The sequence below is a fragment of the Gasterosteus aculeatus genome, chromosome 12, assembly GCF_964276395.1.
Source record: "Gasterosteus aculeatus chromosome 12, fGasAcu3.hap1.1, whole genome shotgun sequence".
Classification (NCBI taxonomy): domain Eukaryota; kingdom Metazoa; phylum Chordata; class Actinopteri; order Perciformes; family Gasterosteidae; genus Gasterosteus; species Gasterosteus aculeatus.
The window spans coordinates 175,176-197,583 of record NC_135700.1 but is presented as its reverse complement, the minus strand read 5'-3'; the positions used below and the strand labels follow the sequence as shown (position 1 = coordinate 197,583).

The 22,408-nt window shown below is 45.2% G+C and overlaps 8 non-coding genes across 8 annotated transcripts; all 8 read right to left on the bottom strand.

The window, feature by feature from the left end:
• Nucleotides 1-1,351: 1,351 nt before the first annotated feature.
• trnad-guc (transfer RNA aspartic acid (anticodon GUC)) lies at nucleotides 1,352-1,423 on the bottom strand. Its single transcript has one exon. It is a non-coding gene; the product is annotated as a tRNA-Asp (tRNA).
• An 807-nt stretch (nucleotides 1,424-2,230) lies between these two features.
• Nucleotides 2,231-2,302, bottom strand: trnad-guc (transfer RNA aspartic acid (anticodon GUC)). Its single transcript has one exon. It is a non-coding gene; the product is annotated as a tRNA-Asp (tRNA).
• A 374-nt stretch (nucleotides 2,303-2,676) lies between these two features.
• Nucleotides 2,677-2,748, bottom strand: trnad-guc (transfer RNA aspartic acid (anticodon GUC)). The gene has a single exon. It is a non-coding gene; the product is annotated as a tRNA-Asp (tRNA).
• A 2,141-nt stretch (nucleotides 2,749-4,889) lies between these two features.
• trnad-guc (transfer RNA aspartic acid (anticodon GUC)) lies at nucleotides 4,890-4,961 on the bottom strand. Its single transcript has one exon. It is a non-coding gene; the product is annotated as a tRNA-Asp (tRNA).
• A 1,263-nt stretch (nucleotides 4,962-6,224) lies between these two features.
• trnad-guc (transfer RNA aspartic acid (anticodon GUC)) lies at nucleotides 6,225-6,296 on the bottom strand. The gene has a single exon. It is a non-coding gene; the product is annotated as a tRNA-Asp (tRNA).
• A 1,697-nt stretch (nucleotides 6,297-7,993) lies between these two features.
• On the bottom strand, nucleotides 7,994-8,065 carry trnad-guc (transfer RNA aspartic acid (anticodon GUC)). The gene has a single exon. It is a non-coding gene; the product is annotated as a tRNA-Asp (tRNA).
• A 3,464-nt stretch (nucleotides 8,066-11,529) lies between these two features.
• Nucleotides 11,530-11,601, bottom strand: trnad-guc (transfer RNA aspartic acid (anticodon GUC)). The gene has a single exon. It is a non-coding gene; the product is annotated as a tRNA-Asp (tRNA).
• An 8,914-nt stretch (nucleotides 11,602-20,515) lies between these two features.
• Nucleotides 20,516-20,587, bottom strand: trnad-guc (transfer RNA aspartic acid (anticodon GUC)). The gene has a single exon. It is a non-coding gene; the product is annotated as a tRNA-Asp (tRNA).
• Nucleotides 20,588-22,408: the final 1,821 nt, after the last annotated feature.

The following is a 22,408-nucleotide window of genomic DNA, read 5'->3' as shown; positions in this document are numbered from 1 at the left end:
TACCTTTTAAGAAGAATCTCCCTGTCAGGGAATCGAACCCTGGTCTTCTGCGTGACAAGCAGAGATACTGTCCACTATACTAACGAGGAGTCCTTCAGCAGCTTGTCTGGCAGCCTTAACTTTTGTCCGGCTCACGCTGCAGCGGGGAATCTTCTTTCAACCGGTCAATAAAACGACAACTCTTCCAGGCTGCGCATGACAACTGATGAAGCCAACCGATTGAGATCGTCTGAGAGATGTCCTCCTGCATGCATTTGTTTGATTCAGCAATTCTTTGACAACATTGTCACACTTTTGCTGAGTGACAGAAATGGGACAATTTGGAGTCATGTTTTTAGCAACAGTCTGTTCAGAACTTGTAGTTTCAGTACTAAAATAGTTCCAAACCACATGAGTTGTGAGGCACAGGATTGGAGAAGCCAAGGAGAATGGACAGTTGTTAGATGCCTTTTAGGAAGAATCTCCCCGTCAGGGAATCAAACCCTGGTCTTCTGCGTGACAAGCAGAGATACTGTCCACTATACTAACGAGGAGTCCTTCAGCAACTTGTCTGGCAGTCTTAACTTTTGTCCGGCTCACGCTGCAGCGGGGAATCTTCTTTCAACCGGTCAATAAAAAGACAACTCTTCCAGGCTGCGCATGAGGCAACTGATGAAGCCAACCGATTGACATCGTCTGAGAGATGTCCTCCTGCATGCATTTGTTTGATTCAGCAATTCTTTGACAACAGTGTCACACTTTTGCTGAGTGACAGAAATGGGACAATTTGCAGTCATGTTTTTAGCAACAGTCTGTTCAGAACTTGTAGTTTCAGTACTAAAATAGCTCCAATCCACATGAGTTGTGAGGCACAGGATTGGAGAAGCCAAGGAGAATGGACAGTTGTTAGATGCCTTTTAAAAGGAATCTCCCCATCAAGGAATCGAACCCTGGTCTTCTGCGTGACAAGCAGAGATACTGTCCAGTATACTAACAAAGAGTCCTTCAGCAGCTTGTCTGGCAGCCTTAACTTTTGTCCGGCTCACGCTGCAGCGGGGAATCTTCTTTCAACCGGTCAATAAAAAGACAACTCTTCCAGGCTGCGCATGACAACTGATGAAGCCAACCGATTGAGATCGTCTGAGAGATGTCCTCCTGCATGCATTTGTTTGATTCAGCAATTCTTTGACAACAGTGTCACACTTTTGCTGAGTGACAGAAATGGGACAATTTGGAGTCATGTTTTTAGCAACAGTCTGTTCAGAACTTGTAGTTTCAGTACTAAAATAGTTCCAAACCACATGAGTTGTGAGGCACAGGATTGGAGAAGCCAAGGAGAATGGACAGTTGTTAGATGCCTTTTAAAAGGAATCTCCCCGTCAGGGAATCGAACCCTGGTCTTCTGCGTGACAAGCAGAGATACTGTCCACTATACTAACGAGGAGTCCTTCAGCACCTTGTCTGGCAGCCTTAACTTTTGTCCGGCTCACGCTGCAGCGGGGAATCTTCTTTCAACCGGTCAATAAAACGACAACTCTTCCAGGCTGCGCATGAGGCAACTGATGAAGCCAACCGATTGAGATCGTCTGAGAGATGTCCTCCTGCATGCATTTGTTTGATTCAGCAATTCTTTGACAACATTGTCACACTTTTGCTGAGTGACAGAAATGGGACAATTTGGAGTCATGTTTTTAGCAACAGTCTGTTCAGAACTTGTAGTTTCAGTACTAAAATAGCTCCAATCCACATGAGTTGTGAGGCACAGGATTGGAGAATCCAAGTACGATGAACAGTTTTTGGATGCTTATTAGGAAGAATCTCCTCGTCAGGGAATCGTACCCTGGTCTTCTGCGTGACAAGCAGAGATACTGTCCACTATACTAACGAGGAGTCCTACGGCAAATTGTCTGGCAGCCTTAACTTTTGTCCGGCTCACGCTGCAGCGGGGAATCTTCTTTCAACCGGTCAATAAAACGACAACTCTTCCAGGCTGCGCATGACAACTGATGAAGCCAAACGATTGACATCGTCTGAGAGATGTCCTCCTGCATGCATTTGTTTGATTCAGCAATTCTTTGACAACATTGTCACACTTTTGCTGAGTGACAGAAATGGGACAATTTGGAGTCATGTTTTTAGCAACAGTCTGTTCAGAACTTGTAGTTTCAGTACTAAAATAGCTCCAATCCACATGAGTTGTGAGGCACAGGATTGGAGAAGCGACAGTTGTTAGATACCTTTTAAGAAGAATCTCCCCGTCAGGGAATCGAACCCTGGTCTTCTGCGTGACAAGCAGAGATACTGTCCACTATACTAACGAGGAGTCCTTCAGCAGCTTGTCTGGCAGCCTTAACTTTTGTCCGGCTCACGCTGCAGCGGGGAATCTTCTTTCAACCGGTCAATAAAACGACAACTCTTCCAGGCTGCGCATGAGGCAACTGATGAAGCCAACCGATTGAGATCGTCTGAGAGATGTCCTCCTGCATGCATTTGTTTGATTCAGCAATTCTTTGACAACATTGTCACACTTTTGCTGAGTGACAGAAATGGGACAATTTGGAGTCATGTTTTTAGCAACAGTCTGTTCAGAACTTGTAGTTTCAGTACTAAAATAGCTCCAATCCACATGAGTTGTGAGGCACAGGATTGGAGAATCCAAGTACGATGAACAGTTTTTGGATGCTTATTAGGAAGAATCTCCCCGTCAGGGAATCGAACCCTGGTCTTCTGCGTGACAAGCAGAGATACTGTCCACTATACTAACGAGGAGTCCTACGGCAAATTGTCTGGCAGCCTTAACTTTTGTCCGGCTCACGCTGCAGCGGGGAATCTTCTTTCCACCGGTCAATTAAACGACAACTCTTCCAGGCTGCGCATGACAACTGATGAAGCCAACCGATTGAGATCGTCTGAGAGATGTCCTCCTGCATGCATTTGTTTGATTCAGCAATTCTTTGACAACATTGTCACACTTTTGCTGAGTGACAGAAATGGGACAATTTGGAGTCATGTTTTTAGCAACAGTCTGTTCAGAACTTGTAGTTTCAGTACTAAAATAGCTCCAATCCACATGAGTTGTGAGGCACAGGATTGGAGAAGCCAAGGAGAATGGACAGTTGTTAGATTCCTTTTAGGAAGAATCTCCCCGTCAGGGAATCGAACCCTGGTCTTCTGCGTGACAAGCAGAGATACTGTCCACTATACTAGCGAGGAGTCCTTCAGCAGCTTGTCTGGCAGCCTTAACTTTTGTCCGGCTCACGCTGCAGCGGGGAATCTTCTTTCAACCGGTCAATAAAACGACAACTCTTCCAGGCTGCGCATGACAACTGATGAAGCCAACCGATTGACATCGTCTGAGAGATGTCCTCCTGCATGCATTTGTTTGATTCAGCAATTCTTTGACAACATTGTCACACTTTTGCTGAGTGACAGAAATGGGACAATTTGGAGTCATGTTTTTAGCAACAGTCTGTTCAGAACTTGTAGTTTCAGTACTAAAATAGCTCCAATCCACATGAGTTGTGAGGCACAGGATTGGAGAATCCAAGTACGATGAACAGTTTTTGGATGCTTATTAGGAAGAATCTCCCCGTCAGGGAATCGTACCCTGGTCTTCTGCGTGACAAGCAGAGATACTGTCCACTATACTAACGAGGAGTCCTACGGCAAATTGTCTGGCAGCCTTAACTTTTGTCCGGCTCACGCTGCAGCGGGGAATCTTCTTTCAACCGGTCAATAAAACGACAACTCTTCCAGGCTGCGCATGACAACTGATGAAGCCAACCGATTGACATCGTCTGAGAGATGTCCTCCTGCATGCATTTGTTTGATTCAGCAATTCTTTGACAACATTGTCACACTTTTGCTGAGTGACAGAAATGGGACAATTTGGAGTCATGTTTTTAGCAACAGTCTGTTCAGAACTTGTAGTTTCAGTACTAAAATAGCTCCAATCCACATGAGTTGTGAGGCACAGGATTGGAGAATCCAAGTACGATGAACAGTTTTTGGATGCTTATTAGGAAGAATCTACCCGTCAGGGAATCGAACCCTGGTCTTCTGCGTGACAAGCAGAGATACTGTCCACTATACTAACGAGGAGTCCTTCAGCACCTTGTCTGGCAGCCTTAACTTTTGTCCGGCTCACGCTGCAGCGGGGAATCTTCTTTCAACCGGTCAATAAAACGACAACTCTTCCAGGCTGCGCATGAGGCAACTGATGAAGCCAACCGATTGAGATCGTCTGAGAGATGTCCTCCTGCATGCATTCGTTTGATTCAGCAATTCTTTGACAACATTGTCACACTTTTGCTGAGTGACAGAAATGGGACAATTTGGAGTCATGTTTTTAGCAACAGTCTGTTCAGAACTTGTAGTTTCAGTACTAAAATAGCTCCAATCCACATGAGTTGTGAGGCACAGGATTGGAGAAGCCATGGAGAATGGACAGTTGTTAGATACCTTTTAAGAAGAATCTCCCCATCAGGGAATCGAACCCTGGTCTTCTGCGTGACAAGCAGAGATACTGTCCACTATACTAACGAGGAGTCCTTCAGCAACTTGTCTGGCAGCCTTAACTTTTGTCCGGCTCACGCTGCAGCCGGGAATCTTCTTTCAACCGGTCAATAAAAAGACAACTCTTCCAGGCTGCGCATGAGGGAACTGATGAAGCCAACCGATTGACATCGTCTGAGAGATGTCCTCCTGCATGCATTCGTTTGATTCAGCAATTCTTTGACAACATTGTCACACTTTTGCTGAGTGACAGAAATGGGACAATTTGCAGTCATGTTTTTAGCAACAGTCTGTTCAGAACTTGTAGTTTCAGTACTAAAATAGCTCCAATCCACATGAGTTGTGAGGCACAGGATTGGAGAAGCGACAGTTGTTAGATACCTTTTAAGAAGAATCTCCCCGTCAGGGAATCGAACCCTGGTCTTCTGCGTGACAAGCAGAGATACTGTCCACTATACTAACGAGGAGTCCTTCAGCACCTTGTCTGGCAGCCTTAACTTTTGTCCGGCTCACGCTGCAGCGGGGAATCTTCTTTCAACCGGTCAATAAAACGACAACTCTTCCAGGCTGCGCATGAGGCAACTGATGAAGCCAACCGATTGAGATCGTCTGAGAGATGTCCTCCTGCATGCATTTGTTTGATTCAGCAATTCTTTGACAACATTGTCACACTTTTGCTGAGTGACAGAAATGGGACAATTTGGAGTCATGTTTTTAGCAACAGTCTGTTCAGAACTTGTAGTTTCAGTACTAAAATAGCTCCAATCCACATGAGTTGTGAGGCACAGGATTGGAGAATCCAAGTACGATGAACAGTTTTTGGATGCTTATTAGGAAGAATCTCCCCGTCAGGGAATCGTACCCTGGTCTTCTGCGTGACAAGCAGAGATACTGTCCACTATACTAACGAGGAGTCCTACGGCAAATTGTCTGGCAGCCTTAACTTTTGTCCGGCTCACGCTGCAGCGGGGAATCTTCTTTCAACGGTCAATAAAAAGACAACTCTTCCAGGCTGCGCATGAGGGAACTGATGAAGCCAACCGATTGACATCGTCTGAGAGATGTCCTCCTGCATGCATTCGTTTGATTCAGCAATTCTTTGACAACATTGTCACACTTTTGCTGAGTGACAGAAATGGGACATTTTGGAGTCATGTTTTTAGCAACAGTTTGTTCAGAACTTGTAGTTTCAGTACTAAAATAGCTCCAATCCACATGAGTTGTGAGGCACAGGATTGGAGAAGCCAAGGAGAATGGAAAGTTGTTAGATACCTTTTAAGAAGAATCTCCCCATCAGGGAATCGAACCCTGGTCTTCTGCGTGACAAGCAGAGATACTGTCCACTATACTAACGAGGAGTCCTTCAGCAGCTTGTCTGGCAGCCTTAACTTTTGTCCGGCTCACGCTGCAGCGGGGAATCTTCTTTCAACCGGTCAATAAAACGACAACTCTTCCAGGCTGCGCATGACAACTGATGAAGCCAACCGATTGACATCGTCTGAGAGATGTCCTCCTGCATGCATTTGTTTGATTCAGCAATTCTTTGACAACATTGTCACACTTTTGCTGAGTGACAGAAATGGGACAATTTGGAGTCATGTTTTTAGCAACAGTCTGTTCAGAACTTGTAGTTTCAGTACTAAAATAGCTCCAATCCACATGAGTTGTGAGGCACAGGATTGGAGAATCCAAGTACGATGAACAGTTTTTGGATGCTTATTAGGAAGAATCTCCCCGTCAGGGAATCGAACCCTGGTCTTCTGCGTGACAAGCAGAGATACTGTCCACTATACTAACGAGGAGTCCTTCAGCACCTTGTCTGGCAGCCTTAACTTTTGTCCGGCTCACGCTGCAGCGGGGAATCTTCTTTCAACCGGTCAATAAAACGACAACTCTTCCAGGCTGCGCATGAGGCAACTGATGAAGCCAACCGATTGAGATCGTCTGAGAGATGTCCTCCTGCATGCATTCGTTTGATTCAGCAATTCTTTGACAACATTGTCACACTTTTGCTGAGTGACAGAAATGGGACAATTTGCAGTCATGTTTTTAGCAACAGTCTGTTCAGAACTTGTAGTTTCAGTACTAAAATAGCTCCAATCCACATGAGTTGTGGGGCACAGGATTGCAGAAGCCAAGGAGAATGGACAGTTGTTAGATACCTTTTAAGAAGAATCTCCCCGTCAGGGAATCGAACCCTTGTCTTCTGCGTGACAAGCAGAGATACTGTCCAGTATACTAACAAAGAGTCCTTCAGCAACTTGTCTGGCAGCCTTAACTTTTGTCCGGCTCACGCTGCAGCCGGGAATCTTCTTTCAACCGGTCAATAAAAAGACAACTCTTCCAGGCTGCGCATGAGGGAACTGATGAAGCCAACCGATTGACATCGTCTGAGAGATGTCCTCCTGCATGCATTCGTTTGATTCAGCAATTCTTTGACAACATTGTCACACTTTTGCTGAGTGACAGAAATGGGACAATTTGCAGTCATGTTTTTAGCAACAGTCTGTTCAGAACTTGTAGTTTCAGTACTAAAATAGCTCCAATCCACATGAGTTGTGAGGCACAGGATTGGAAAAGCGACAGTTGTTAGATGCCTTTTAAGAAGAATCTCCCCGTCACGGAATCGAACCCTGGTCTTCTGCGTGACGAGCAGAGATACTGTCCACTATACTAACGAGGAGTCCTTCGGTAAATTGTCTGGCAGCCTTAACTTTTGTCCGGCTCACGCTGCAGCGGGGAATCTTCTTTCAACGGTCAATAAAAAGACAACTCTTCCAGGCTGCGCATGAGGCAACTGATGAAGCCAACCGATTGACATCGTCTGAGAGATGTCCTCCTGCATCCATTCGTTTGATTCTGCAATTCGTTGACAACATTGTCACACTTTTGCTGAGTGACAGAAATGGGACAATTTGGAGTCATGTTTTTAGCAAGTCTGTTCAGAACTTGTAGTTTCAGTACTAAAATAGCTCCAATCCACATGAGTTGTGAGGCACAGGATTGGAGAATCCAACTACGATGAACAGTTTTTGGATGCTTATTAGGAAGAATCTCCCCGTCAGGGAATCGAACCCTGGTCTTCTGCGTGACAAGCACAGATACTGTCCACTATACTAACGAGAAGTCCTTCAGCAAATTGTCTGGCAGCCTTAACTTTTTTCCGGCTCACGCTGCAGCGGGGAATCTTCTGTCAACGGTCAATAAAAAGACAACTCTTCCAGGCTGCGCATGAGGCAACTGATGAAGCCAACCGATTGACATCGTCTGAGAGATGTCCTCCTGCATGCATTCGTTTGATTCAGCAATTCTTTGACAACATTGTCACACTTTTGCTGAGTGACAGAAATGGGACAATTTGGAGTCATGTTTTTAGCAACAGTTTGTTCAGAACTTGTAGTTTCAGTACTAAAATAGTTCCAATCCACATGAGTTGTGAGGCACAGGATTGGAGAAGCCAAGGAGAATGGACAGTTGTTAGATACCTTTTAAGAAGAATCTCCCCGTCAGGGAATCGAACCCTGGTCTTCTGCGTGACAAGCAGAGATACTGTCCACTATACTAACGAGGAGTCCTTCAGCAGCTTGTCTGGCAGCCTTAACTTTTGTCCGGCTCACGCTGCAGCCGGGAATCTTCTTTCAACCGGTCAATAAAAAGACAACTCTTCCAGGCTGCGCATGACAACTGATGAAGCCAACCGATTGAGATCGTCTGAGAGATGTCCTCCTGCATGCATTTGTTTGATTCAGCAATTCTTTGACAACATTGTCACACTTTTACTGAGTGACAGAAATGGGACAATTTGGAGTCTTGTTTTTAGCAACAGTCTGTTCAGAACTTGTAGTTTCAGTACTAAAATAGCTCCAATCCACATGAGTTGTGAGGCACAGGATTGGAGAAGCCAAGGAGAATGGACAGTTGTTAGATGCCTTTTAAAAGGAATCTCCCCATCAAGGAATCGAACCCTGGTCTTCTGCGTGACAAGCAGAGATACTGTCCAGTATACTAACAAAGAGTCCTTCAGCAGCTTGTCTGGCAGCCTTAACTTTTGTCCGGCTCACGCTGCAGCGGGGAATCTTCTTTCAACCGGTCAATGAAAAGACAACTCTTCCAGGCTGCGCATGACAATTGATGAAGCCAACCGATTGACATCGTCTGAGAGATGTCCTCCTGCATGCATTCGTTTGATTCAGCAATTCTTTGACAACATTGTCACACTTTTGCTGAGTGACAGAAATGGGACGATTTGGAGTCATGTTTTTAGCAACAGTCTGTTCAGAACTTGTAGTTTCAGTAGTAAAAATGCTCCAATCCACATGAGTTGTCAGGCACAGGATTGGAGAAGCCATGGAGAATGGACAGTTGTTAGATACCTTTTAAGAAGAATCTCCCCATCAGGGAATCGAACCCTGGTCTTCTGCGTGACAAGCAGAGATACTGTCCACTATACTAACGAGGAGTCCTTCAGCAACTTGTCTGGCAGCCTTAACTTTTGTCCGGCTCACGCTGCAGCCGGGAATCTTCTTTCAACCGGTCAATAAAAAGACAACTCTTCCAGGCTGCGCATGAGGGAACTGATGAAGCCAACCGATTGACATCGTCTGAGAGATGTCCTCCTGCATGCATTCGTTTGATTCAGCAATTCTTTGACAACATTGTCACACTTTTGCTGAGTGACAGAAATGGGACAATTTGCAGTCATGTTTTTAGCAACAGTCTGTTCAGAACTTGTAGTTTCAGTACTAAAATAGCTCCAATCCACATGAGTTGTGGGGCACAGGATTGCAGAAGCCAAGGAGAATGGACAGTTGTTAGATACCTTTTAAGAAGAATCTCCCCGTCAGGGAATGGAACCCTTGTCTTCTGCGTGACAAGCAGAGATACTGTCCAGTATACTAACAAAGAGTCCTTCAGCAACTTGTCTGGCAGCCTTAACTTTTGTCCGGCTCACGCTGCAGCCGGGAATCTTCTTTCAACCGGTCAATAAAAAGACAACTCTTCCAGGCTGCGCATGAGGGAACTGATGAAGCCAACCGATTGACATCGTCTGAGAGATGTCCTCCTGCATGCATTCGTTTGATTCAGCAATTCTTTGACAACATTGTCACACTTTTGCTGAGTGACAGAAATGGGACAATTTGCAGTCATGTTTTTAGCAACAGTCTGTTCAGAACTTGTAGTTTCAGTACTAAAATAGCTCCAATCCACATGAGTTGTGAGGCACAGGATTGGAAAAGCGACAGTTGTTAGATGCCTTTTAAGAAGAATCTCCCCGTCACGGAATCGAACCCTGGTCTTCTGCGTGACGAGCAGAGATACTGTCCACTATACTAACGAGGAGTCCTTCGGTAAATTGTCTGGCAGCCTTAACTTTTGTCCGGCTCACGCTGCAGCAGGGAATCTTCTTTCAACGGTCAATAAAAAGACAACTCTTCCAGGCTGCGCATGAGGCAACTGATGAAGCCAACCGATTGACATCGTCTGAGAGATGTCCTCCTGCATCCATTCGTTTGATTCTGCAATTCTTTGACAACATTGTCACACTTTTGCTGAGTGACAGAAATGGGACAATTTGGAGTCATGTTTTTAGCAAGTCTGTTCAGAACTTGTAGTTTCAGTACTAAAATAGCTCCAATCCACATGAGTTGTGAGGCACAGGATTGGAGAAGCCAAGGAGAATGGACAGTTGTTAGATACCTTTTAAGAAGAATCTCCCCGTCAGGGAATCGAACCCTGGTCTTCTGCGTGACAAGCAGAGATACTGTCCAGTATACTAACAAAGAGTCCTTCAGCAACTTGTCTGGCAGCCTTAACTTTTGTCCGGCTCACGCTGCAGCCGGGAATCTTCTTTCAACCGGTCAATAAAAAGACAACTCTTCCAGGCTGCGCATGAGGGAACTGATGAAGCCAACCGATTGACATCGTCTGAGAGATGTCCTCCTGCATGCATTCGTTTGATTCAGCAATTCTTTGACAACATTGTCACACTTTTGCTGAGTGACAGAAATGGGACAATTTGCAGTCATGTTTTTAGCAACAGTCTGTTCAGAACTTGTAGTTTCAGTACTAAAATAGCTCCAATCCACATGAGTTGTGAGGCACAGGATTGGAAAAGCGACAGTTGTTAGATGCCTTTTAAGAAGAATCTCCCCGTCACGGAATCGAACCCTGGTCTTCTGCGTGACGAGCAGAGATACTGTCCACTATACTAACGAGGAGTCCTTCGGTAAATTGTCTGGCAGCCTTAACTTTTGTCCGGCTCACGCTGCAGCAGGGAATCTTCTTTCAACGGTCAATAAAAAGACAACTCTTCCAGGCTGCGCATGAGGCAACTGATGAAGCCAACCGATTGACATCGTCTGAGAGATGTCCTCCTGCATCCATTCGTTTGATTCTGCAATTCTTTGACAACATTGTCACACTTTTGCTGAGTGACAGAAATGGGACAATTTGGAGTCATGTTTTTAGCAAGTCTGTTCAGAACTTGTAGTTTCAGTACTAAAATAGCTCCAATCCACATGAGTTGTGAGGCACAGGATTGGAGAAGCCAAGGAGAATGGACAGTTGTTAGATACCTTTTAAGAAGAATCTCCCCGTCAGGGAATCGAACCCTGGTCTTCTGCGTGACAAGCAGAGATACTGTCCAGTATACTAACAAAGAGTCCTTCAGCAACTTGTCTGGCAGCCTTAACTTTTGTCCGGCTCACGCTGCAGCCGGGAATCTTCTTTCAACCGGTCAATAAAAAGACAACTCTTCCAGGCTGCGCATGAGGGAACTGATGAAGCCAACCGATTGACATCGTCTGAGAGATGTCCTCCTGCATGCATTCGTTTGATTCAGCAATTCTTTGACAACATTGTCACACTTTTGCTGAGTGACAGAAATGGGACAATTTGGAGTCATGTTTTTAGCAACAGTCTGTTCAGAACTTGTAGTTTCAGTACTAAAACAGCTCCAATCCACATGAGTTGTGAGGCACAGGATTGGAGAATCCAAGTACGATGAACAGTTTTTGGATGCTTATTAGGAAGAATCTCCCCGTCAGGGAATCGAACCCTGGTCTTCTGCGTGACAAGCAGAGATACTGTCCACTATACTAACGAGGAGTCCTTCAGCAAATTGTCTGGCAGCCTTAACTTTTGTCCGGCTCACGCTGCAGCGGTGAATCTTCTTTCAACCGGTCAATAAAACGACAACTCTTCCAGGCTGCGCATGACAACTGATGAAGCCAACCGATTGACATCGTCTGAGAGATGTCCTCCTGCATGCATTCGCTTGATTCAGCAATTCTTTGACAACATTGTCACACTTTTGCTGAGTGACAGAAATGGGACAATTTGGAGTCATGTTTTTAGCAACAGTCTGTTCAGAACTTGTAGTTTCAGTACTAAAATAGCTCCAATCCACATGAGTTGTGAGGCACAGGATTGGAGAAGCGACAGTTGTTAGATACCTTTTAAGAAGAATCTCCCCGTCAGGGAATCGAACCCTGGTCTTCTGCGTGACAAGCAGAGATACTGTCCACTATAATAGCGAGGAGTCCTTCAGCAGCTTGTCTGGCAGCCTTAACTTTTGTCCGGCTCACGCTGCAGCGGGGAATCTTCTTTCAACCGGTCAATAAAACGACAACTCTTCCAGGCTGCGCATGACAACTGATGAAGCCAACCGATTGACATCGTCTGAGAGATGTCCTCCTGCATGCATTTGTTTGATTCAGCAATTCTTTGACAACATTGTCACACTTTTGCTGAGTGACAGAAATGGGACAATTTGCAGTCATGTTTTTAGCAACAGTCTGTTCAGAACTTGTAGTTTCAGTACTAAAATAGCTCCAATCCACATGAGTTGTGAGGCACAGGATTGGAAAAGCGACAGTTGTTAGATGCCTTTTAAGAAGAATCTCCCCGTCACGGAATCGAACCCTGGTCTTCTGCGTGACGAGCAGAGATACTGTCCACTATACTAACGAGGAGTCCTTCGGTAAATTGTCTGGCAGCCTTAACTTTTGTCCGGCTCACGCTGCAGCGGGGAATCTTCTTTCAACGGTCAATAAAAAGACAACTCTTCCAGGCTGCGCATGAGGCAACTGATGAAGCCAACCGATTGACATCGTCTGAGAGATGTCCTCCTGCATCCATTCGTTTGATTCTGCAATTCTTTGACAACATTGTCACACTTTTGCTGAGTGACAGAAATGGGACAATTTGGAGTCATGTTTTTAGCAAGTCTGTTCAGAACTTGTAGTTTCAGTACTAAAATAGCTCCAATCCACATGAGTTGTGAGGCACAGGATTGGAGAAGCCAAGGAGAATGGACAGTTGTTAGATACCTTTTAAGAAGAACCTCCCCGTCAGGGAATCGAACCCTGGTTGTAGAAGCCATTCCACTACATTTGTATCGTGCACAATGAAACTGCCTTTTCTGTTGATTTGATTGATTTGTGATGATGTAATGATGACGTCAGGGGGCGTCGGCTATTTAAATGTCACCTGAGTAAGGCCAGGTGTGTTTTTCTATTTCGAGAGCGGAAGGAGATATTATTTTTGACCGCATTACGCATTACGCATTACGCATTACGCATTGAATTCTCCTTTTATTTTGATTGTGATTTAGGTTGTTTTTGCCGAACAATAAATAAAGAAATTTGAAGTGACAATACGAGCAAATGCGCGTTGATTTTACCGACCGCTCCTACAACAAGTCAAAAATAACTCATCCGAACGCGAGGAAGGAACGCCAGGCCAGGTGGAAGTGAGCGAAGCTGTCCCGGAGTCACGTCGTCTTGGATTGATCTGGACTGCGGCCAGAATCCGATCTCACCGGTACCGTGAGTAAACGAGCGTATGCGCTGTTTTCCGAACCTGGTTACGATCAAACATTAAAACCGACAGAAGGAACCAAAGGAAACGTTCGATAACAACAAATAAATCCATAAAATGCCTATACATTACGAGATCACTTAAAGACACCGCGGATCAAACAAAGCACGGCCGCGCGCACGAAAAGGTAAAATTAAATAAAGACGTAACTGAAACACTAATGAATATTGACAGCTGACGCTGAAAACTGAAATAATGGCAGAAGGAACTGAACGGGGAGTCACGGGAGCCGGTATGAGTGAGACGGATACGGCGCAACAAAATAAAGCGTTTAAATCATTGAGCGCCACACGCAGAGGAAAACTTTCCCACTGTACTCGGAAAATGAATGAAATAAAGTTAATGATGAAAGAAGGTGCCGATGTTCATAATGTTAATGAAAGTGCAAATGAATTTATGAGACTGCTGGAGGAATTTAAATTATGTCATGAATCTGTTCAGATTCTGCTGCCTGAGGAAGCGAGAAGGAATGAAAGTTTGGACTGGTATGAGCCAAAAATCGCAGATTATGACGTTTTTCTGACCGATGTGGATCAATGGAAAAGTGCTCAGGCCGATCCACATACTCTGGTGGATGTTGGGGACAGCGTCTCACAGACTGGCTCACGACGCTCCAGAGGTTCCAATTCTTCATCTATGGTTTCAGCACGCATGAAGATAGCTGCAGACAAAGCTGCTCTGCAGGCCAGAGCTAAAGCTCTGAAAAGGAAACACGAACTGGAAAAGGAAAAGCTTGAGCTGGGGTTAAAAATGGAATCCCTGGATCTGGAAGCAGATATTGCTGCAGCTGATGCAAGGTTAAAGGCTCTAGAAGAATTCGAAAGTGATGAAGCATCAGAATCCGGAAAAGAACTGGAAGAACAGATAGAGGCATCTGACAAAAGAGGAGATCTAACACAAATGGAGTCTGCACGGATAGGAACCGTACCGAAAAGATCCTTCCAAGGAATAATGCATACTCTGAATCCAACATTGACTGGAATCTCAAAAGGATCTGAGCAACCACCAAGGGCGACAGCAAACCCTCACACACACAGAGCTGTGGTTTCTGACGGACCACGCGGAAGAGGCGAAGCCACACCCAGAAGTGAAACACCTCAGAGCATAGATCTCACAAACATTCTACAAAGACAGACAGACTTGACAGACTTGCTAGTGATACAACAGAAAGAGTCTAAACTCCCCCAAAGAGAGGTGCCGATGTTTGACGGCAATCCTCTCACTTTCAGATCATTTATGAAGGCTTTTAAGCACAACATCGAGGATAAAACCAACAGTAATGAGGATCGACTATACTTTCTGGAACAGTATACTGTTGGACAGCCAAAGGAGCTAGTCCAAAGCTGCTTTCTCATGAACGCCACAACTGGCTATGAGGAAGCAAAGCGCCTGCTTAAATATCACTTTGGTGATGATTTCAAAGTAATTTCTGCATATATCGAAAAGGCCTTAAACTGGAACCAAATCCGTACAGATGATGGAGAGGCACTTCATAGCTACGCCCTCTATCTAAAAGGCTGTGGTAATGCAGTTCAGGACCTCTCATACATGTCAGAGTTGGACTCACCATCTAACATGAAAAGACTTGTTTTCAAACTCCCATTTAAACTCCGAGAGACATGGCGGTCTACTGTGTGTGACATTACGGAAAGAACACACCAGAGACCTAAATTTAAGGACCTTGTCCTCTTCCTGGAAAGGCAGGTCAGAATCATCCAAGATCCCATCTTCGGGGATATCCAAGACCCTGCCAGAAGCACAAACAGCAGAACATTCAAAAGAGACCAACAGTATACAAGACCTAGCAGCAAGAAAAGCTTTGCTACAACTGTCATGCCCAAGACCGATACCCACATGAACACTAATGCACAGGAGAGGCCGGAGAGGCCAGAGGGCATCCGTAAACCCATGGACGCCTTCATCAAACCTTGTGCTTTCTGTAACGGAGATCATGTGATGGAAACATGTGAAATGATAACAAAGATTCCCCACAAAGAGAAAGTTGAGCTACTAAAGAAAAACGGACTCTGCTTTGCCTGCTTGGTCAAAGGTCATATGAGTAAAGAATGCAAGAAACGTCTCACCTGTCGTTCCTGTGAGAAAAAACACCCCACTGTCTTACATATAGATAACTTTACTCCAGGAAACAATAGGCCGGTAGCTAAGTGGGATTCAGACACCAGGAGTAATTGTATGGCTAAGGTTTCTTCTGCAGCACAAATTGCTATGGTGTCATCAGCAGCACAAAAGTGGGGCAGAACAACAGATCATAGATTAGCAGTGGTACCTGTAAAAATAAAGGCACACAAAGGCAGCTGTTTGATAGAGACGTATGCATTCCTAGATCCCGGAAGCACTGCTACCTTTGTCACAGAAAAACTGATGGAACAGTTGTCTGTCAGAGGAAAGAAAACCGAAATCTTACTCCGAACGATGGGTCATGAAAAGCCTGTGAAAACCCACGTGATAAGAGGACTGGAAGTATGCAGCCTGGAAGGCAAAAGCTTCATAGAGCTTCCTGAAGTCTTCACACAACATGCCATTCCTGTCAATCAAGAGAACATCCCTACAGAAACGGACATAAAAGGAATTCCTTACTTAAATGAGGTCCACATAAAACCCATCAAAGCAGAAGTAGGCCTATTGATTGGTACAAATGTCCCACAGGCTATGGAACCACTGAGAGTGATCAATAGCCAAGGCAAGGGGCCCTATGCAGTCCTTACATACCTAGGTTGGACTATAAATGGACCTCTCTGCGGCACTGCACCTATGGATGAGGACGGTCGACCACGGATAGCGTCCAATAGAATATCAGTAGCCAAGCTAGAAGAGCTTCTAAGACACCAATACAACCAGGACTTTTCAGAGTCTGCCTACAATGAAAAACAAGAGCACTCATTTGAAGACAAGAAATTCTTGCATGTGATGAACAGCTCAGTCAAAAGGAAAGATGGCCACTACGAAATACAACTTCCTTTCCGTCACGATAACATCAGTATGCCAAACAACAGGAAGGTGGCGGAACAAAGAGTATTGAATCTTGCCCGTAGATTCCAGAAAGACGAATCCTTTCGGAAAGACTATCATGGCTTCATGTGTGACGTCTTGAGGAAAGGGCATGCAGAAAGAGTGCCAGAGGAACAACTCTCCCGGAAAGACGGAAGACTGTGGTATATTCCTCACCATGGTGTCTACCACAAAAGAAAAAAGACTATCCGGGTGGTGTTCGACTGCACCTCTTCATTCCAAGGAACTTCCTTAAATCGTGAGCTGTTGCCGGGTCCTGACCTTACGAACACACTATTGGGTGTACTTCTCAGATTCCGACAGGAACCGGTGGCAGTGATGGGGGACATTGAAGGAATGTTCCATCAAGTAAGAATACCAAAGCATGATGTGGACTTCCTCAGATTCCTGTGGTGGCCAGATGGCGACACCAACCAACCGCTAGCAGAATACCGGATGACGGTGCATCTCTTCGGAGCAGTCTCATCACCGAGCTGTGCCAATTTTGCACTGAAGCGGACAGCTGATGACAACGAAGGAAAGTATAGCACTGATGCTCTAAACACCATTCGTCGAAACTTTTATGTAGACGACTGTCTGAAATCTGTCCCAAACGAGGGCCAAGCCATCCGTCTGGTGAAAGAGCTTCGATCAGTCTGCACCACAGGTGGATTTAAACTCACCAAATGGACCAGTAACAGTCGTGCAGTCCTTGCCTCTGTTCCAGTGGAAGAGAGAGCAAAGGAAGTCAAAGATCTAGACCTCGACAAAGACAAACTGCCAATCGAAAGGGCCCTCGGCATGCGATGGGACATTGAGTCAGACACTTTCTTCTTTTCAATCACCCCAAAACAACCATCAGTAACCCGCAGAAGCATTTTATCGGTGTTAAACTCTGTATACGACCCCCTAGGGTTCATAGCGCCAGTAATGCTGACAGGGAAAGGAATACTGCAGGACCTGTGCAAGCTAAATTGTGGATGGGATGAAACAATACCAACTGCTTACACAGAGAGATGGACGGAATGGCTAAAAGATCTTAACCTGATTTCCAGCCTAAGAATCAGGAGATGTCTTAAGCCACAAGATTTTGAAGTTGCTAGAGCACAGATGCACCACTTCTGCGACGCAAGTGAGCGAGGTTACGGGACAGTCAGCTACTTGAAACTTAGCAGTAAAGTTGGACTACCTAACATAATGTTTGTGATTGGGAAATCAAGAGTTGCACCCTTAAAGGTGGTGACAACTCCACGTCTGGAGCTTGCTAGTGCAGTTCTCGCTGCTAGGATAGACAGGATGTTGAGGAGAGAGCTCGAGTTAACCCTCGAGGACTCAGTCTTTTGGACCGACAGTACCGCTGTCTTAAAATACATCCAAAATGACGCCAGAAGGTTTCAAACCTATGTAGCCAACAGAGTGTCCACTATTCGGGAACTGACACACAAATTCCAATGGCGCCACATAAAGACAGAACTCAACCCCGCAGACATGGCATCAAGAGGCATAAAAACCGAGAAGTTCATTCAAGAAGGACATTGGCTGAGTGGTCCAAATTTCCTGATGCAACCAGAAACTGACTGGCCAGTGATTCAAGTACCACCCACGCTGTATGACAGTGACCCGGAGGTCAAGAAGGTGGCCATGGCTTTCACTACAAGTATACTGCAGAAGGAAAGGCCACTGACTCGTTTTATTGAGCACTTCTCATCATGGAACAAATTGATCCGATCATCAGCCTGGATCTTAAAATTCAAAGAAACTCTGAGACGAAAGAAAACTAGTAACGCCTACCCAACCGGGTCGCAGCTGTCCGTGGAGGATTTAGCCAAGGCAGAGCAATCACTTGTGTCTTATGTCCAACAACAATCCTTCAAAGATGAAGTGACCTCTCTACAAAGGGGCTTACCCATAAAGAGAAACAGTAGGATCTATAGACTAGATCCTATCCTCCAACATGGAATCCTGAGAGTCGGAGGCAGACTAAGTAAGCTGGCAATGCCAGAGGAAACCAAACATCCTGCTATTCTACCCAAAGACAACCACCTGTCAAAGATACTCCTACACCACACCCACACCTCGATGGCTCATTGTGGAAGAAATCAACTTATCGCAAAACTCAGGACAAAATACTGGATTCTAAGAGTAAATTCTGCTGCAAGAAAGATCACAAGGGACTGTGTACTTTGCAGGAGATGGCATGGCACAGCAATGACACAAAAAATGTCCGACCTACCGCTACACAGGATAACACCTGATTTGCCGCCCTTCACCCATACAGGACTAGACTACTTCGGGCCCATAGAAGTCAAGCGCGGCCGCAGCAAAGTAAAACGGTATGGAGCCTTGTTTACGTGCCTAGCAAGCAGAGCTGTACATCTGGAGATGGCCTACTCAATGGATACAGACTCATGTATTTCTGCACTGCGAAGATTCATCTGCAGACGAGGCCAAGTGAAAGAAATTGTTTCCGATAACGGTACTAATTTTGTCGGGACTGAACGAGAGCTTCGAGAAGCACTTACACACCTTGACCTCAGCAAGATCCAGCATTCGATGCACGCTGAAGGTATCAAATGGACATTCAACCCCCCTTATGGTGCTCATCATGGAGGCGTATGGGAACGACTCATCCGGATGATAAAAAAGAACCTCTACTCCATCACAAGGGAACAGATCCTGGATGACGAGAGTCTCCAAACAGCTCTATGTGAAGTAGAGGCAATCATGAATGACCGGCCCATCACAGTCTTATCCCAGGATGCCAAAGATCCAGAACCTCTGACACCCAACCACCTGCTTCAAATGAAGCGAATGCCGACTCTTCCACCTGGACTCTTCGACAAAAGTGATACCTATTCCAGACGAAGATGGAAGCAGACTCAGTATATAGCGGATCTCTTCTGGAAACGCTGGATACGAGAGTACCTCCCATTGCTACAGGAGAGACAGAAATGGAATAAGATCAAAAGGAACCTAAAGTATGGAGACATAGTGCTGATCATCGATGAAAGCTCACCACGCAACTCCTGGCCTATGGGCCGAATCACGGAAACCTTTCCCGACAAAAGGGGACATGTACGTCGTGTCAAGATCAGGACACAAAATGGCACCTTGGAAAGGCCCATCACAAAGCTGTGCCTCCTACAAAACATGCCCTGATTAGATCCTCGAATAGACTTTGCCCCCTTTTCTTCGACCCTTGAGAGAACTCATTTTCCCTTTCTCAGGAATTTTTTGAACCCGTTTTACAAAAAGGACTATCGAAACTAAATGGATTATATTTTTGGCCTTTTTTCTTAATTCTATGAACACGAGACAAAGGACTCTAAAGAATGTGCTTCATATGTTTAAATGTATGAATTGTCCTCTACCGGTCAATTAGGGGCCGGAGTGTAGAAGCCATTCCACTACATTTGTATCGTGCACAATGAAACTGCCTTTTCTGTTGATTTGATTGATTTGTGATGATGTAATGATGACGTCAGGGGGCGTCGGCTATTTAAATGTCACCTGAGTAAGGCCAGGTGTGTTTTTCTATTTCGAGAGCGGAAGGAGATATTATTTTTGACCGCATTACGCATTACGCATTACGCATTGAATTCTCCTTTTATTTTGATTGTGATTTAGGTTGTTTTTGCCGAACAATAAATAAAGAAATTTGAAGTGACAATACGAGCAAATGCGCGTTGATTTTACCGACCGCTCCTACACTGGTCTTCTGCGTGACAAGCAGAGATACTGTCCACTATACTAACGAGGAGTCCCACGGCAGCCTGTCTGGCAGCCTTAACTTTTGTCCGGCTCACGCTGCAGCGGCGAATCTTCTTTCAACCGGTCAATAAAACGACAACTCTTCCAGGCTGCGCATGACAACTGATGAAGCCAACCGATTGACATCGTCTGAGAGATGTCCTCCTGCATGCATTTGTTTGATTCAGCAATTCTTTGACAACATTGTCACACTTTTGCTGAGTGACAGAAATGGGACAATTTGCAGTCATGTTTTTAGCAACAGTCTGTTCAGAACTTGTAGTTTCAGTACTAAAATAGCTCCAATCCACATGAGTTGTGAGGCACAGGATTGGAGAAGCCAAGGAGAATGGACAGTTGTTAGATTCCTTTTAGGAAGAATCTCCCCGTCAGGGAATCGAACCCTGGTCTTCTGCGTGACAAGCAGAGATACTGTCCACTATACTAACGAGGAGTCCTTCAGCAAATTGTCTGGCAGCCTTAACTTTTTTCCGGCTCACGCTGCAGCGGGGAATCTTCTTTCAACGGTCAATAAAAAGACAACTCTTCCAGGCTGCGCATGAGGGAACTGATGAAGCCAACCGATTGACATCGTCTGAGAGATGTCCTCCTGCATGCATTCGTTTGATTCAGCAATTCTTTGACAACATTGTCACACTTTTGCTGAGTGACAGAAATGGGACAATTTGGAGTCATGTTTTTAGCAACAGTTTGTTCAGAACTTGTAGTTTCAGTACTAAAATAGCTCCAATCCACATGAGTTGTGAGGCACAGGATTGGAGAAGCCAAGGAGAATGGAAAGTTGTTAGATACCTTTTAAGAAGAATCTCCCCATCAGGGAATCGAACCCTGGTCTTCTGCGTGACAAGCAGAGATACTGTCCACTATACTAACGAGGAGTCCTTCAGCAGCTTGTCTGGCAGCCTTAACTTTTGTCCGGCTCACGCTGCAGCCGGGAATCTTCTTTCAACCGGTCAATAAAACGACAACTCTTCCAGGCTGCGCATGACAACTGATGAAGCCAACCGATTGAGATCGTCTGAGAGATGTCCTCCTGCATGCATTTGTTTGATTCAGCAATTCTTTGACAACATTGTCACACTTTTGCTGAGTGACAGAAATGGGACAATTTGGAGTCATGTTTTTAGCAACAGTCTGTTCAGAACTTGTAGTTTCAGTACTAAAATAGCTCCAATCCACATGAGTTGTGAGGCACAGGATTGGAGAATCCAAGTACGATGAACAGTTTTTGGATGCTTATTAGGAAGAATCTCCCCGTCAGGGAATCGAACCCTGGTCTTCTGCGTGACAAGCACAGATACTGTCCACTATACTAACAAGGAGTCCTTCAGCAACTTGTCTGGCAGCCTTAACTTTTGTCCGGCTCACGCTGCAGCCGGGAATCTTCTTTCAACCGGTCAATAAAAAGACAACTCTTCCAGGCTGCGCATGAGGGAACTGATGAAGCCAACCGATTGACATCGTCTGAGAGATGTCCTCCTGCATGCATTCGTTTGATTCAGCAATTCTTTGACAACATTGTCACACTTTTGCTGAGTGACAGAAATGGGACAATTTGCAGTCATGTTTTTAGCAACAGTCTGTTCAGAACTTGTAGTTTCAGTACTAAAATAGCTCCAATCCACATGAGTTGTGGGGCACAGGATTGCAGAAGCCAAGGAGAATGGACAGTTGTTAGATACCTTTTAAGAAGAATCTCCCCGTCAGGGAATCGAACCCTTGTCTTCTGCGTGACAAGCAGAGATACTGTCCAGTATACTAACAAAGAGTCCTTCAGCAACTTGTCTGGCAGCCTTAACTTTTGTCCGGCTCACGCTGCAGCCGGGAATCTTCTTTCAACCGGTCAATAAAAAGACAACTCTTCCAGGCTGCGCATGAGGGAACTGATGAAGCCAACCGATTGACATCGTCTGAGAGATGTCCTCCTGCATGCATTCGTTTGATTCAGCAATTCTTTGACAACATTGTCACACTTTTGCTGAGTGACAGAAATGGGACAATTTGCAGTCATGTTTTTAGCAACAGTCTGTTCAGAACTTGTAGTTTCAGTACTAAAATAGCTCCAATCCACATGAGTTGTGAGGCACAGGATTGGAAAAGCGACAGTTGTTAGATGCCTTTTAAGAAGAATCTCCCCGTCACGGAATCGAACCCTGGTCTTCTGCGTGACGAGCAGAGATACTGTCCACTATACTAACGAGGAGTCCTTCGGTAAATTGTCTGGCAGCCTTAACTTTTGTCCGGCTCACGCTGC